We start from the raw sequence: 17,517 nt of genomic DNA on the forward strand, positions 1-17,517 counted from the left end.
ACTTAAAAATGATATGAATAAGTTTATTTTCATTTTCTCTGACATCTGCTGAAGTGGAGCCAGGCTCCATTGGATAGGGCGGTGTGGTGCCTTGTATCTGTCTGCCTCCTGAAGTTCTGTTTACCATCTCCAGAAGGCTCAGCTTTTCAAGAAGCTGACAGTATATTTAGAAGGGTATGTTCCCAGGATGAGAGAGATTTGGAGCCCAGGCTGATGACATCAAATTTATCTCTTGGTCCATTCTGTTCTGGCTTCAGAGAAATAAGACAGTTGTTAATGAGATTGGTGCCATTTGGTGTAATTTCTGTACCTTAGGAGGAAAGATCAGGGGTAAGAAAAATCAATGAAGCCACTTTACAGACACAAATATGGAAGTTAAACTCTTTCCTACCTTTCCAGTCCAACATGGAACCTATTACTTCCTGGGAAAACCATGCACTAGCTGGCCCCTGGCAGGATACTCCTGAGCATTTATTTCTTCATTGACTTAATCATACCTCCCGCAAAAGTTTATTGTTTCCCATGTACCAGGTGATAAGGCAGAAAAGGGTTAATAAAAGTGAACCTGAAGGGGGACTGCCCAGGCCTCTATCCCCTCCCCAGGAACCACCCAGCCTCATCCCCTGGAAATAAATCAAAATGTCCAAACACTCCTAAAAAGAGGAGATAAGACCCAACTGGTATTAACTGGTTCATCACACATGCGCAAACTGTTAAAATCTGTCCGTTAGTTGAACTCTAGCCTCATTATAATACAATTAAAATAAAATGAACATTGGTCAAGGCCCGGTGGCTCAGGAGGTTAGAGCTCCATGCTCCTAACTCCGAAGGCTGCTGGTTCGATTCCCACATGGGCCAGTGGGCTCTCAACCACAAGGTTGCCAGTTCAATTCCTCGAGTCCCGCAAGGGATGGTGGGCTCTGCCCCCTGCAACTAAGATAGAACACGGCACCTTGAGCTGAGCTGCCTCCCGGATGGCTCAGTTGGTTGGAGCACAGGCTCTCAACCACAAGGTTCAATTCCTTGAGTCCCGCAAGGGATGGTGGGCTGCGCCCCCTGCAACTAGCAACAGCAACTGGACCTGGAGCTGAGCTGCGCCCTCCACAACTAAGATTGAAAGGACAACAACTTGAAGGTGAACAGCACCCTCCACAACTAAGATTGAAAGGACAACAACTTGACTTGGAAAAAAAGTCCTGGAAGTACACACTGTTCCTCAATAAAGTCCTGTTCAAAAAAAAATTAAGAAAAAAAATAAAATGAACATTAAGGCTTGGTCCCCCTCCACCACTGTGGGTTTTTCTGTATGCATTCTGGGTAAGAGCATGTGCAGAAAGAAAATAGTTATATAACCAACATATGTTAGTCAAATTACCTCAGTCTATACATCACATCTCCTGCAGTAAGGAAATTTACCTATCCTTTCCTATGTAAGAAAAAGCTAACCTGAAGTTAGGTGCAGTTCTCTGCCCCAGTAACTTCTATGCTGACAACTTTCTTCTCGAATAAACTTCCTTGCTCTCCTCATTTCAGGCTGAGTCTGTGAATTTGTTCACCTTTTGCGAACGACCAGGGGTTAATTCCAATGACAACACTAGGCAATGGTGAACAAAATTCACATTCCGATGGGGTTTCTAGATCCAGCTGGAAAAGAGGGCAATGTAATTCCTTGGGAGGACCCAGACTTGGGAAGAGTTTTCATGGATTCTGACTGATCCCCGGACTCCATGAAGCCTGAAAAGGCACTTGAGCGGGACTCTTTCATCTCCAAGAGAAAGTTGGAGTTGACTCCAGCACATGGAAGGGCTGGGTACCAGGAGGCTCTGCTTTTAGCCAAAATGGGAACAACAGGCTGATTACCTTGAACTCCCATGTCTCAGAGATTTTGTTCCTGGTCTTGTTTCTGTTGTTAGAGCTCATCACAGTCTCTTTTTTTCTGTACATGGAATCTAGATCTTCGATTTTGAAACCAAATCTAAGTGGATAAAACAGAAAATTCATTAAAGCAACTGATGTCATGCAAGCCTCACCACTGCTTCTTTTTCAAAAGGAAAAGGGAAGAGAGAGGTGGTTCATTTTAGGCCCAATTCCAAAATAATTGATAGTCCATATGACATGTAGGAACATTTACCAGTTCTGAAGATACAGCTCAAAAAATTTTTTTTAACTTTTTTTACTTATTTAAGTGTGTTTTTCCAGGACCCATCAGCTCCAAGTCAAGTAGTTGTTTCAATCTAGTTGTGGAGGGCGCAGCTCACACTGGCCCATGTGGGGATCTAACCAGCAACCCTGTTGTTAAGAGTACCACGCTCGGGCTGGCCCGGTGGCTCAGGTGGTTGGAGCTCCATGCTCCTAATGCCGAGGGCTGCCGGTTCGATTCCCACATGGCCAGTGAGCTCTGATCCACAAGGTTGCTGGTTCAATTCCTTGACTCCTGTAGGGGATGGTGGGCTGCACCCCCTGCAACTGACAGTGCAGCTGGACCTGAAGCTGAGCTGAGCCCTAAACAACTAAGATTGAAAGGACAACAGCTTGGCTTGGAAGAAGTCCTGGAAGTACACACTGTTCCCCAATAAAGTCCTGTTCCAAAAAAAAAAAAAAGTCCTGTTCCCCTTAAAAAAAAAAAAAAAAAAAAGTCCTGTTCCCCTTAAAAAAAAAAAAAAGAAAAAGAGTACCGTGCTCTAATCAACTGAGCTAACTGGTCACCCCAAAGCTCAAATTTCTGAACCTCGCACCTAGGACCTTCATGATCAAGTGATGGGTTTCATATCCTGAAAGTCCCCATAATCCCATCCTTACAAGTGCTGGTCTCTCCCTAAAGTACCATGCTCTTCCCTGTGCCTGGAATCCTTTCCATCTTCTTCTCAAAAATGTCTATTTTTTACATGACCCAGCATACAATTTTTTGTCCTACAAGACATAATTCATTGCTATCCATGCTTGCACCCATAAATTATACATACATATGCATATTAAATGTTTATGTTATATATACTATACATAATAATGTAATTTTACAAACACTCATATTTATGTATTGAACACAGACCCACCCCCCCACACCACTGGCAGAATTACATTCCATTTTAGGATTCAGCAGCAATGAATCCTTAGGTAGGCTGCTACATTTCTCTGAGCTAAATGTTTTTTTGGGGTTGTTTGTTTCTCTTTATTTACTTAGATTATGGCTTTTTAAAATTCAATTTTATTTTTAATTATAGTTGACATACAATATTCTATTAGTTTCTGGCGTACAACATAGTGATTCAACATTTATTTACAAAGTGATCACCGCAATAGGTCACCGTACAGTTATCACGATAGTATTGATTATATTCCCTATGCTGTACTATACATCCCCATGACTTATTTTATAACTGGAGGTTTGTGGTTCTTAATCCTCTTCCCTTTTTCTGCCCATCCCCACCCCTCCCCTCTGGCAACCATCAGTTTGTTCTCAGTTCTGTGAGTTTGTTTCTGTTTCGTTTTGTTTGTTCGTTTGTTTTTTGGATGAGCTATATGTTCAATCTCTAAAGCAGACACATAATTTGAACCTCGGGATAATTAAAAAGGCTGAAGGATATGATAGAAAGACTTCAGCCAAGTGCCTGGCTCGTATTCGGTGTGAAGTAATATTCCTTCCTTCCTTCATTCAATAAGTTGAGTGTCATGTGCCAGGCACTGTTCAAAGCACAAGAAATACAACATTGATTACAACAGAAAAGAACTGAACTCCGCCCCCTGCAAATAAGACTGAACACAGCACCTTGAGCTGAGCTGCTGCTGAGCTCCCGGATGGCTGAGTTGGTTGGAGCGCGTCCTCTCAACCACAGGGTTGCAGGTTCAACTCCTGCAAGGGATGGTAGGCTGCACCCCCTGCAACTAGCAACTAGCAACAGCAACTGGACCGGGAGCTGAGCTGCACCCTCCACAACTAAGATCAAAAGGACAACAACTTGACTTGGAAAAAGTCCTAGAAGTACACACTGTTTCCCAATAAAGTCCTGTTCCCTTCCCCAATAAAATCATTTAAAAAAAAAGAAAGAAAAGAAAAAGAAAAGAACTGAAGCGGGTGGAGAGAGCAGACCATGTGAGTTGCAGACCATGTGAGTTCCTGGGGGTAGAACCTACCAGACGTAGAAAACGGCTTATGAAAGGCCTTGGAGTGGGGATGTGCCTGGCATGCTGATGAACAGCTCAAGGCCAGCATGGCTTCCCTTCTCATACGTCTACACCCCTAGGAGAGGGAACAGTCAAATTCATTATCACTTACTTGGACTCTTGACTCTGGAACCCCAATTTGCTTAGCAAGTTGCTCTCTGGAATCAATCCCAGGATAAGGGTTGTTTGTAAATGCTGTGATGAGGATGTGTAATTGGGAGGAAGTATAGCTGGTACGACACCGTCTATCTTCTCTACCTACGATAGGTGTAAGATTGTGGGTCAAGGAACATTTCAGAGATGTTTACATAGTCAGACAAGGAACCCAACTATGTCCCATGGTCTCCATCTAATTTGGAACCTATTGCCTTTCCTTGAGAGGGCCTTGTCCCAGCCCATTCCAGGAGAAAGCTTCTAGAGGAAACACAGTATATGGCTGCATTGCTGGACTTCCATGGAAAGAGGGTATGAAGGGGAAATTCTTAGAAAACCCATGGATCACGTGGGGAAGAATTCTCAGGGGCTATGTTGAATCCTTTGCCAGGAGAAGACTCTGACCAGGAGGCCCTGAGGGAGAGAACATTCTTTTCCCATTCAGAATAGTAGTTGGCTCCACTACTGAAGAGAGGTTCGTGGACACCCAAGAGGCTCTGCTGGAGAATGGGACTGGAGAAGGCTATTTACCATGAATCTTCTCTTCAGGGTGATCTTGGTCTTGGCTTGCTTCTAAGTCCTTCTCAGGTTCTAATCTTGTCTGAACTCGGTGCCTAGCTCTTCGATTCTGAAACCAAATCTAAGTGAGGAAAGAAAACGAGAGAATTAAACATGTCTATGTCATCTCAGCTCCATCACTGCCTTTCCCCAAAGGGAGTCATTCTCATCAGGCCTAAGCTCAGGATTATTACTGATACCTGTCCCATTCAACTAAGTCTTAGGTCAAGGAGTGGTATTTAGCCCCTTCACAGTCTGGTCCCGACATGATTTTCTATAATTATATTTTTATGTTAATAAATAGATGCTGTGATTATTATACATTTAAGAACCAGTTCAAAGGATAACTTTGTTGGATATAAAACAGAAAGCAACAAACAAACTCATAGACACAGACAACAGTATGCTGGTTACCAGAGGGGTAGGGGGAGGATAAAGAGAGGAAAGGAGGTCAAAAAGACGATGATGGAAGGAGACTAGACTTTGGGTGGTGAGCACACAATGGAGCATACAGATTTTGTATTATAAAGTTGTACAGCTGAAATTTATATGATGTTATTAGCCAATGTTACTTCAATACATTAAAAAGATAACCAGCTCAAGCATTTCCTCTTCTCTGAACGTGTACCTACACAGTTACTCCTAACTCCTGTGAACTTTCATGCTGTGTCCACATTCGTGAAGTGAGACTAAGAGCAACATCCTTATGAGTTCATTCTGTGTGTTGATCATGAATTTCCACACAAAGCCCTCAGCACACTGTTACGTAATATGTGTTCAATTAATGGTCCCCCGACCCTGATTTCTGCTTCTTGTCTTGGTGATATAGAACTTGTAACTTACTTGGATTCTAGACTCTTCAGTGTTGATTTCTAAAGCAAGCTTTTGTTTGGTAGCATAACCTGGGTAAGGTGTATGATTGAATGCTTTGATGAGGATATTCAATTGGTCTTCTGTGAATTTGGTGCGGCTTCGTCTGTGATTCTTTGCTGTGGTCTCTGTGGAAAGATTAGGAGAGAAGCATTTAACAGGTCAGCTTATATGCGCATACATTCAAACTTCAGGTTCAAGCTACTGTCTCATTTCATCTTCATTTAGAACCCACCAGAACACACTAGGAAGAAATCTCATGCAATTATAAAGCTCTTAAACACACCAGGGTGATTATTTAACTTCTGCAGCTCATCTGAATGCCTTCACTGGGGAGTCAAGGCCTTCTATTTTCAAAAACCATGAAAAATTGATGTGTACTCTTCATATGGATCAAGAACAACACGAATAAAGAAAATGTATGAAATGTCATTAAAATGATAAATATTTGAACCCCTACAAATGAATATGTGATACAGACACCATTAATCCCCTTTCAGTGTTTCTGATTTAAATTCTTTGACGCATATTGATTCATTTTGAAGTCCATTGCTCTCAATAGCAGACACAAAGGATTAGTTCCCAAAATATTTTTTAAAAACACTATGGGGATAACAAAATTAACTGAAAAAGGAATTCCATACTATCAGTAGAATCTTCAAATAGGGATTAAATACCACATGACACGATTTTAGATAGGGGACACTTTGAATTTGCCAAATCTGGAAAACTTGGCTATTCACTTTTAGAACATATGACTTTGTAGCAGAATTAAACTTAGTGAACTGAGAGCAGAAGAAAAGTTACTGGGGATGCCAGAGGTTCGATTGGAAGTACAACAGCTATGCTCATAGGTACAGGAGACTTTAAGGTACTGAGTCGCTTTGACTGTCACCTCATAAAAAACAAGTTCAATCTTATTTCTTTATTACCTCTGGTACAGTTTTGCAATGTTTAAGGTCATTCCCAGACAGTCAAACTCCACATTATGCAAAGGGAAGATCCAGTAAAAACTACAGCTGTGGCTACCCATTACATTCCTTCAGCAAAATAAAGAATTCCTTTGTATTCCCAGTCCACGAGGGTGCTTTTTGGTTTGATCTTTGAATGTTTGTTCCTCCTGAAAGCCTAAATCTGCAAATGCATACCAATCCACTACCTCCTGGTCTATTGAACTTCATTGAAAGGGGAAGGGTTAACTTGAACATCACCCTTTTACTCTCTTGAATCTCACTAGTCAACCAGGCCCCTACCTGTTTCTTTGACCTCATCACATACGGTGATCTAATTGGCTTTACACCTTAGAATAAGTGTGTACTCCAGCCACCACACCTAACTTCTTTCTTTTCCCCAACCAGGCCAACTTCTTCCTACTCCAGAGCTTGGTGCTTGCTCCTCTTTCCACAATGCTCTCCTTCTCACAATGATGGACTAGCTCTCTCCTTCACATTCCTCAGGTCTCAGCTTGGACACTATCAGAGTCCTTGCCTGTCCCGCCAGTCCAAGCTCACCCACACTCCATGCCATGCTCTCTGGCTTCACCCTGTCTTATTTTCTTCACTGGTCTTCTCTCCCTCTGAAATCTTTTACATGTTCACCTGTTTCTGACTTTTCCGTCTGGTATGAAGTTCCACAAGACATGTTTGTCTGTTTTGTTCGCTATGAAATTCCTAGTGAACAGAATTAGGAACCCCTACATGATTTCTGGGACCCAGTGCAAATATTCCAATGAAATTCTATTCTAATAAAAATGTTGGATTCTTTGTTCAACATTTGTTAACAATGTCAAGATAGAAAAGCAGAGCATTAAACCAAGCACAGGCCCCTTCTAAGCCCTGGACAACTGTGCATGGCACAATATTTACTCCAACATTTGTTGAAAGTTTGAATTACTGAAAAACTCTGCCCCCCACAAAGAAAATCTAAAACCCCTTAAAACTACCTAAAAACTGCAAAATAATTGCCCCCACTCCAAACCAATACACTTTTAATCAGAAACTAAGAGAAATGATGGCTTAGAGAGAAGTTCCAATAGTCTGTGATAGAATTTTTCTGATGGCAAAGTGATCTGCTCTGAGGTTGGTCTTGGGTTTAAAATCCTCACTGGACCCCACCCATCTTATGCCTTCATTTTTCAGCTCATAGGTCCTTGACTGTACCCACTCTTAAGACCTAGGGCATGGGAGAGGGGACAAGCAAGTTAGGAGTTCCTGAGACACTGACAGGTAGAGCCTGGGCAGGGAGGAGAAGATGAGAAAGAGCTAGAGAAAGATGAAAGATAAACGAGGGAAGCAAAGAGATAAAATTAAGATCTATCTCTTCAACCCAGGATCCATGTTTTATCCCCATATACAAAAGGCTCCTTGAGAGCTGTATCAAGATCTACTTCACCTCTGGCTCCAGGGCACGGAGCTTGGCACGAGGTGCAGCTTGGCAGTTCCTCTACTGTGTCTGCACCCTATAAGATTTGACACATATGCATACGGATAATGCAAATAAATATTCACCACCATAGTGTTGGTTGTAGAGAACATTTTAAGTATCTTTCACTAGGGAACCACGTTTCCAAATAAAAATACCAGTAAGCTCTTTAAAGTAAACATTATTTTAGAATTTTTTTTTTAAATTAGGGAATGTTGGGGAATAGTGTGTTTTTCCAGGGCCCATCAGTTCCAAGTCAAGTCGTTGTCTTCAATCTAGTTGTGGATGGTGCAGCTCACTGGCCCATGTGGGAGTCGAACCTGCAACCCTGTTGTTAAGAGCTCTCACTCTAACCAACTGAGCCATCCAGCTGCCCTAGAATGTGTTTTGATTTACAGAGAAGTTACAAAGATAGTATGGGGAGTGCCCATATATTCCACACCCAGTTTCCCTTATTTAACATCTTATTTTAGTATGGTACATTTATCAGAAGTAATGAGTCAATATTGATATGTTATTAGTACTAAAGTCCATACTTTATTCAGACTTATTTTAGTTTTGACCTAGTATCCTTTTTTCTATTCTAGGATCCTATCCAGTGTACAAAACACATTTGGTCATCATATCTCCTTAGGTTCCTTTGGGCTCTGACAGGTTCTCACACTTCCTTTGTTTTTGATGACCTTGATAATTTTTTTAAGTTTTTTTTTAAACTTTTATTTATTTTAAGTGTGTTTTTCCAGGACCCATCAGCTCCAAGTCAAGTAGTTGTTTCAATCTCGTTGTGGAGTGTGCAGCTCACACTGGCCCATGCAGGGATCGAACCAGCAACCCTGGTGTTACGAGCATTGTGCTCTAACCAACTGAGCTAACCGGCCGCCCCAACCTTGATAATTTTGAAGAGTACTGAGCAGGCATTTTGTAGACCCTCATTGGGGTTTATCTGATGTTTTTCTCGTGATTGGGCTAGGATTATGTTTTTTGAGGAGAAATCCAATAGTATTTTGTGGGCAACCTGAGATGTATAGGGAGAATAAAAGCCCACAAAGTAGGTAAGATATTTTGTTAAAGAAGGATCAAGATGATAGATTTACTCATCCACATAAAACAATAGAGTAGTAAAAACAATTTTTTTCCCTACGATGCAGAAACAGACAATTAGACAAATGGAACCCAACAGAAAGCCAAGAAACAGGCCTGTTATATGTGAGAACTTGGGATAGTTATAGCCTCCAAAATCAGAGGGAAAGGGTGGTGTTGGGTTAAAAAAAATGGCTTACTATATGAAGGAAAATGAACCTGGGTCACACAATATATGATATATAATATAAGTGACAAATTAAAGACAGGTGAAAGGTAAAAATAAATGAAAGATAATGTAGAAGCAAACCTATGTTATACTGAGATAGAAAACAGTGACTTAAATAACATACCAAAATGTGTAATGGGAAAAATTGCTGGAACTAAACACACCATAATTGAAGCCTTCAGTTCAAAAGTTAGAAAAGCAGATGGAAGTCAGATGCTTGCAATGATGGGGGTAGAGTCGGGAGATCAGAACCCTTCTGGAGAGCTGGCAGGAATGTAATTTATTCTAGATCATCTGTAGGACAATCAGGCTATGCTTGTTAAAATTATGTATAGTAAGTAATTGTAACGTTGTAATCCATTTCTCACCCAGATCTCCAAGATGTATTTTTCAGAATGCTGTTTGTAGTAACAACTGAAGCAACCTAGATGCCCATCACTAGGAGAATGGTAGTGGCAGATGCCCATGATGAAACTTTATGCATAAGACCAAAACAATGAGGGAAAAAAATGACAAAGAAGAAAGATAATAGGTCCCAAAAGTATAGTATTAGGTCAAGAAAGACGTAGAATGAGGTTTATGTAGTGCAATATTATTTCTATAAATTGAAAATGCATATGCCGACATGGGTGAACACATAAAAATTAATCAAACTGCATACTTAAGATTTATGCATTTTACTGAATGTGTTATTTCTTGATTAAAAAAATTAGAGGAAAACAAGTTATTCAATAAAGATCATCTAATCTAAATAAAATGTATCACACCAAAAAAAATGCTGTGTACTTATCAAGGATACACACATATATAACCAAAGGACATGTAATACACTAGAATGGATGGATGCCTACGGACAAGGTGGAGAAGGAATAGGAATGGTTGGGAAAATAAAGTGGATAAAAATATTTTGCATACGGATATCGTTATTGATTTCTAGAGTTACACTTTTAACTGATAAGCATAAATAAAAGAATTAAAAACATTTATAGGGTGGCCGTTTCGCTCAGTGGTTAGAGCACAGTGCTTATAACAAGAAAGCCGCCAGTTGGATTCCCACATGGGCCAATGAGCTGCGCACCCTCATAACTAGATTGAAAACAACTTGACATGAAGCTGATGGGTCATGGAAAAACACAGTTCCCCAATATACACCAATTTTTAAAAAAATTATAGAGCTACGTAATTCGTACTACCCATGTATAATGCACATCCTTATTTTTCCCTTACAAACTTGGGCAAAAAGTGCGCATTATACATGGCAAAATACGGTAGTTAGAGAAGATCTCAGTGGGATCCAGTTAAGCAAAGACCTGAAGGAGATTAGAGAGGGAGCAACGTGGACATTTGGGAGAGGAATATTGCAGGGATTGGGGGTAGGAAATGGGGGCCTGCCTGGCCTATTCAACTACAGCAAGAAGGCTAGAAATGCTGAAGAGGGAACAAACCAGGAGCAGATGAGGTTCAAGGCCTTCAGGGTGGGGCATGGTGGGGCCATGTGCCTTTTCCTCCCAGGACTGTGGGAAGTCACAGAAGAGTTTTCAATAGATAAAAGACATGATCTAGTTGAAGGTTTAATAAGATCACTTAGGCTACCGTGTTGAAAATAGATTGAATGAGGGGCCAGGTTGAAACAGATCAGTTAGGTGGACCTTTCGAAAACCCAGAGTGACAATGGTAGGAGTGGACTGAGAAATAATCAGATTCCTAAAATATTTACAGATTAAAGCCAACAGAATTTCCAGCCTGCTTAGATAGACGTTATGAAAAACCGGAGTCAAGAAGGAAATATGGAAGCGACTTTGATTCCAAAGACATTCTGGTCTCTGAACTTTTTGATGCCTTCCAGTTTCTTCCTTTGAATGTGTCTCTCTCCTTTTCCTTTTCCCCATCTGTTCTTTCCTCCCATCTTCCTTCCTGAAGCAAGATTTTGTCTTCTTTATTTCTTGAATGTCTGCATTTTATGAAATTCTCAATGTTCAAATGCACAGAAAACAGCTTATTTTCATATCACGTGAGAGAAACTGGATTTCCCCCACTACAATGATTTTAAAAGTTTGAAAAATGGAAAACCCACAGCTTCCGTCAATCCCGCTAGATGTTCAGCCCCATTTCCTCCCCAAACCAACAGAACTGAAAACCACAGTCAGGTGCGTGGAAAACTTACTGTTTGGAAAGTTGTTTTGGGCCATGTTGTAATAGTCTTGAAGCTTTCAACCGGGAGACAGTGGCTGGTTAAGGCTGGTTTTATATGACAATCCCCTCCCATTAATTTGTATGATCAGCCCCTCCCATTTATTTAGTCCTTAGTGGTGATCCTAAAGTTCCAGTTTGACTAATTCTGTCATTTCTTAGAAGGAAATGATAGAGTCTAGGAAGGACTAGATAGGATTTTTTTTCTGTTAATAGAAATTTAATAATTTATACCAACCTCTACCTAAACCATCACAACAGATTTTTGAGTGCTATCTTGTATACACATTGTTTTCTCGATGTTTATTATATATCTATGTATTCTTTTTAAAATTGTTTTCTCATGCGCTTCATTTATCTTTCGAAGTGATGAACTTTTCCTATTAAATTAAAAGAGTTCTTTAAATTAGTACCAGGATTAGAGTAAGGCAAGTGAGGCTCTCACCTCGGGAGCAATATTTGAGGGGATGCTAAAAATTCTGTGATCAAGATAAATAATAATTTATGCAATACTTAAAAAGCAAAAATGTATTGCAAAAGTTCACGTTTACAAAAATATAAAAATTGTAAATAAAAACAGGATCCTCCCCTGCACTGGCAGGAGTTATGCAAGTGAGGGTTTCCTGTGCAAGGAATGAAAGGTTCTCTCTTGCAATCTTAAGGTCACTGATTGGTCTTGAGGGAAATTGACAAGTCCTTCTGATTGTTTATAGCTATAACCCACAGTACTGTAGGATAAAATGGGAAGTTTTATTACACATATACGTTTGTGTGATTTAAAAAATAGTTTTAAGAGCAATTAGGTAAGACATAAATTTTATTTGTTGATGTATTTGACTTTTAACAAATAATTTGATCAAATATCAAACATTCTCTGGAAAAACAATTTTTTAACCAGGAAAATAACCTACTTAACAAGAAACCTTCCCTTTTAATTGACTTAAAACAGTGATAAATTGTTATGTTATGAAATTTTTTTCACTTAATTTGTATGGAAACCTCGAGCACAATTTTCTGCTGTTTGTATTTATTAATATTTCTAATTTTGATACAAATTTTTATGTACACCTATTTTGGTGTTAAATATAATTTGTATGACTTAAGTTAATGAATATAACTGAAATATTTATATATATTTGCTCCAATTAAATACTGTATTTTAAAATACATATATTAAATTTATACTAAAAAATTTAAAAATACATGGCATCTAAAAAGCCAACTAGTACAATGCTCAGGAAAAGAAGAAAAAATGAGTGCAGAAATTGATCAAAAATCATAAGGAGCATTTATAATTTTGACTAGAAAACAGTACTCCCACTACTGAAAATGATCCAGTATCCAACATTGACATTATTAGAGTAGAATTGTCATCAAATTCAGAGTCAACTAAAGAACTTTTTCTCATGTGAGGAAAATAACTAAGAAAGGGGAATGCTAGAATTCCCAGTGAACATGAGTATGAATAATAAAGTAAGAAGAAAAGAAAAGGAAAGAAAAAAAAGAAGATATTGTTTAAAATAAATTTTAATAAACCTCCATTATAGCTTTCAATTCCCAATAAAATAGTAAGGATTTTAACAGAAACGTATCTGACTCAGGACAAGATGCAGATTTTAGCAATTTTACTTTACATGAAGGCCAACGATTTTCAAAAGACTGGTGTTTAAAAAAATAGTCTAATGACAAGCTGTTGCATCATGACTTGCTCATTTATTCCAAAGAATCCTTGTCTTTATTTTATTTTCCATTTGCAACTCAAACTCATCATTTCTAGAGAGTGAGATTGTAAGTACTTCCCCACGACACCCTTCAATTTTGCAGTCTGGTTTAGTTTAATTTTCTGATTTTTCTACAGGATTACATAGCATCTGTGTAAATTAAACAGTATTGGTAATACATAAAATCTCCTGTAATTAATTAAGAATAAGACATACAACCAAATAGAAAAATAGATGAACATTCCTTTATTCATACATTTCACATATCGAGTTTCATCAGATGTGAAATAAAATCAGATTTCAGATTTACATGTATATACTTGTCATTATTCCCTAAACAATATAGTATGACAATTATTTACTTAGCATTTACATTGTATTATGTATTATAAGTAACCTAGAGATGACTTAAAGTATACAGAAGGATGTGCATAGGTATATGCGAATACCAAATCATATTCTATGAGGGACTTAAGCATCCTCAGATTTTGGTATTTTCAGGGGTTCTGGAGCCAATCCCCTGAGGATACTGAGGGATGACTGTATTTATTGAGTCTCATCAGATGATGACTCTTTGCCCAATTGTGCATATTGTCTTAAATTTTTATTCTGAATACATACATATACACATGCATATGCATATACATACACAGGGTGCCAAAAAATGTATACACATTTTAAGAAAGGAAAACTATTGAAATTGTAATACTCAACATATACTGATAACAAAAGATGAATACAAGTCATGTCTGACTTCTGCAATTACAAGAGGTGCTCAAAGTGGTTACCATCAGCATCCAGACACTTCTGATTATGATGAACTACTGCTTGAGCAACATTGACCAAAGTGTCCACTTGTATACATTTTTTTGGCACCCCGGTATATGAAGGATGAATTATAAATGCTAATTGTTCTACTTCCAGTAGTCAAGAGGGCATTCGTAATGTGAACCATTTATAAAGATACACAAAATATCTCCATTGAATCTAATCAACCACTTGTAAGAAGCAAGGAGTTAAATGACTCTGTATAAGACATTTTCAAAACATTTTTGGAAAACTAAGGAATATAATGGTGTTGGTTGATTGCTTCTAGTGTTGCTAGACAAAGGCGTGGAAGAAAAGGATGAGCTCAGGGATTTGAATTCCCAAATCACACACCCCATAAGTGACCTAAGAGCTTCTCTGTGTGCCCTGAAGGAGACTCTTATCTCCTGTAAACACAAGGCTGAAATTGCTGAAAATCAAATACAAAACCTCAACCTGTGATTGACTTACAAAACAGTTGGGCTCCCAGCCTCACAGGATAGCCACTATAAAAGTAAGGGTATTAACTGGAAATAATGGGGTCATGTAAGTTGTCATGGGATGTGTGGGAAGAACTTGATGAAAATGGGGACACTGAGACCCTGTATTCTGAAGTTTTCTTTGCCAATGGTAAAGGTCTCTCCTTCCACAGTGGAAGCTACCTCCCCACCCCAGTGGTATCCGCCTTTCCACCTCTGAGGGAATCAACACTGCAATGCCTGAGGAAACGGTATGGCATTCCAGTTCCCTGAGGCAGTTGCCATGTAAGACAATGCTGCTCCTGCTCAGGAACCCCCTCCCCCCACTACTCCTCACTGCGTTTAGACCATACTGAAGTCCCAGCGGACCCCTAAATGGGAGGTACAAAGTATGACCCATGAGGAAGTGTATTAAACTTCAAAAAAACTACTTGAGTTTTCTGGGGAATATGTGTGGGAACAGATACTAAGGATGTGGGATAATGGAGGAAGAAATATAAAGTTGGATCAGGCTGAGTATATTGGTATGGGCTCACAAAGAAGAGATTCTCACCTAACCTCATGACCCTAGAAAGGGATCTGTTTGGTTGGTTGGTTGGTTGGCTAAACTGCGGACCAAAACATGGCCCAAGGTGAGTGAATTGGAAATGCCCAAACTTCCATGTTTAATGGCTGAGGGATATTTGAATGTTAGATCTACTCGCCCACACTAGCTGGCTCCATAAGACATACGTTTTACCCATACTTTGAGACAAAATTGTAAGGGGAGCACCAGCATCCTTGAAGAGCTCTGTGATCCCTCTTTTCTGTAGGCCAAATCTTACAGTAGGAATTGGAAAACCTAAGTGCAATAGGAGTAATCGGATCCTAGGGTAGCAGGGGCCAACTGGCAGCACTCAACTGACAAATGCAAGGTGGGTATGGCTACCATGATGGACAACAGTCATAGCAGCAATCAGAATAGCCTGAGGTGCGCAGCCCTATAGCACTGGCTAGTTAATCATGGTGTTCCTATAAGTGCAATATATAGGGAGACTACTATTACCTATATATCCTTACTTGATCTGTATGACAGAAAAGTTCTAGGTTAAGTGAACAAAATCTAACTCAAATCATAAAAACAGAGAGTCCTGAATGGTCAATCAATTCCCAGATCAGAACCCGTTTACAGACTCAGAACCTCTTCTATGAAGCGGAGGCCAGGTTCCCTTGGCGAAGGACCCCAGACACTACAGAAAATTTATACCGTTACTCTTTCTCCCAGCTCTCCCCAAAGGGATCTTTTACCAGGATAACTGTACATGGTGGAAAAGGATAAAATCAGACCTTTTAGAAACTACTGGACACTGGCTCTGAACTGACACTAATTCCAGGAGACTCAAAATGTCACTAGTTCACCAGAGGAGAATGAGAATGATAAAGCAAATATGACAAAATGTTAATGGACAAATCTGTGTCAAGGGTATAGAGTTTCTTTGTGTTTTTCTGTAATTTTGAAATTATTTACAAATAAAAAGTATATGTATATAAAGTACACATGTAAAATACATAGATATACATATATACATATACATACATATATATGTGTACATGTATATATATATATATATATATATATATATATATATATGGAAAGAGAGAGAGAGAGAGAGAGAGAGAGAGTTTTCTCTACTTGAGTCATTCTGATCTGAGCCACAAAATCTTTGTTCTGAGTTCCTATAATAGCTTCCTAATCATGCTCTCTGCTTCCATCCTCATCCTACTAGAGTCTGTTCTTGCAATAGCCTTAGTGAACCTCTTAAAATGTGTGGCAGACAGACTCTAGGATGACCAGTGTGGGCCTTATATCCCTGCCTCATGGTTTTCTAGCCCTTGTATGACCTCTCTCTTTGATTGTGGGCCCAACCTATAACCTGTTTCTAGACATATGGAACATGCTAAAGGTATATATGTGATTATGTTACCTAAGATGGTAAGACTCATCTTGCTGGATTCTCTCTTCCTCACAGACAGATGAAGCATCAGTCATATTGGCCCACATAAGAAGCTGAAGGCAGTTTCTAGCAGCTAAGGGTGATCTTCACTAACAGGCAGCAAGAAACTGAAGCCTTCAATCCTGCAACCACAAGAACATAAATTCTAGCAATCACCTGAATGTGTTTTGAGGTGTATAGTCCCTCAATTGAGTCTCTTTTGGGACTTCGGGCTTGACTGACAACTTGAGCACAGTTTTGTAAGACCTTGAAGCAGACAACTTAGTTAAGCTATGACTAGACTTCTGATCCACTGAAAATGTAAAATAATATGCGTATGTTGTTTTAAGCAATTACGTTTATGATAACTGTTACACATCAATAGGAAAGTAACACAATGTAAGTTTAGAGTGTTGTCTTCCTCTATACAAAACCCTGACTGCAATGGTCCCATCCTCTTAGAAGCAAAGCCAAAGTCCTCATAGTCTCTTACTGCTTTCTGCTTGACTCCACATTAGCTTCCTGTTTTATGCACTGACTGAATACATGCATGCTACAAAGCCTATGCCAGGACATTCCTCCTCCCCTCCCATCTCCATATGGCCCCCTCACCTCCTTATTGACTTTGTTTGTATGTCACCTTCTCTGTAAGCTCTCCCCGATCATCCTAATAAATATTGCAAACCAACACCCCAAACTCTGGCACCCACATCCACCTTATTCTTTTCTTCCTTTTCATTTTCTTTGTCTAATATATGCTTTACTTGTTTATTATAGCTATTGTTTATTTTCTGTCTTCCCCTCTAGACACCGCTCATGAGGGCAAGGGTCTTTGTTTTGTTCACTCCTGTAAACCAAAAATTTAAAATAATGTC

The 17,517-nt window shown here is 39.4% G+C and overlaps 1 non-coding gene across 6 annotated transcripts in view; it reads right to left on the reverse strand.

The window, feature by feature from the left end:
• Window positions 1–17,517, reverse strand: part of LOC109437569 (uncharacterized) — a 41,091-nt gene that overhangs the window by 21,233 nt on the left and 2,341 nt on the right. For 3 of the 6 annotated variants that reach the window (XR_012490374.1, XR_012490373.1, XR_012490375.1), the window contains exons 2-5: window positions 5,716–5,870; window positions 4,846–4,954; window positions 4,274–4,419; window positions 1,861–1,975 (exon numbers count right to left, since the gene is read on the reverse strand). This is a non-coding gene — a transcript (uncharacterized LOC109437569). Of the gene's footprint in view, window positions 1–9; window positions 311–1,860; window positions 1,976–4,273; window positions 4,420–4,845; window positions 4,955–5,715; window positions 5,871–16,633; window positions 16,786–17,517 lie in introns of those variants that run through there. The other 3 variants (XR_012490376.1, XR_012490378.1, XR_012490377.1) reach the window with 3 other exon arrangements.

This window comes from Rhinolophus sinicus, linkage group LG11 (genome assembly GCF_036562045.2).
Source record: "Rhinolophus sinicus isolate RSC01 linkage group LG11, ASM3656204v1, whole genome shotgun sequence".
Lineage (NCBI taxonomy): Eukaryota > Metazoa > Chordata > Mammalia > Chiroptera > Rhinolophidae > Rhinolophus > Rhinolophus sinicus.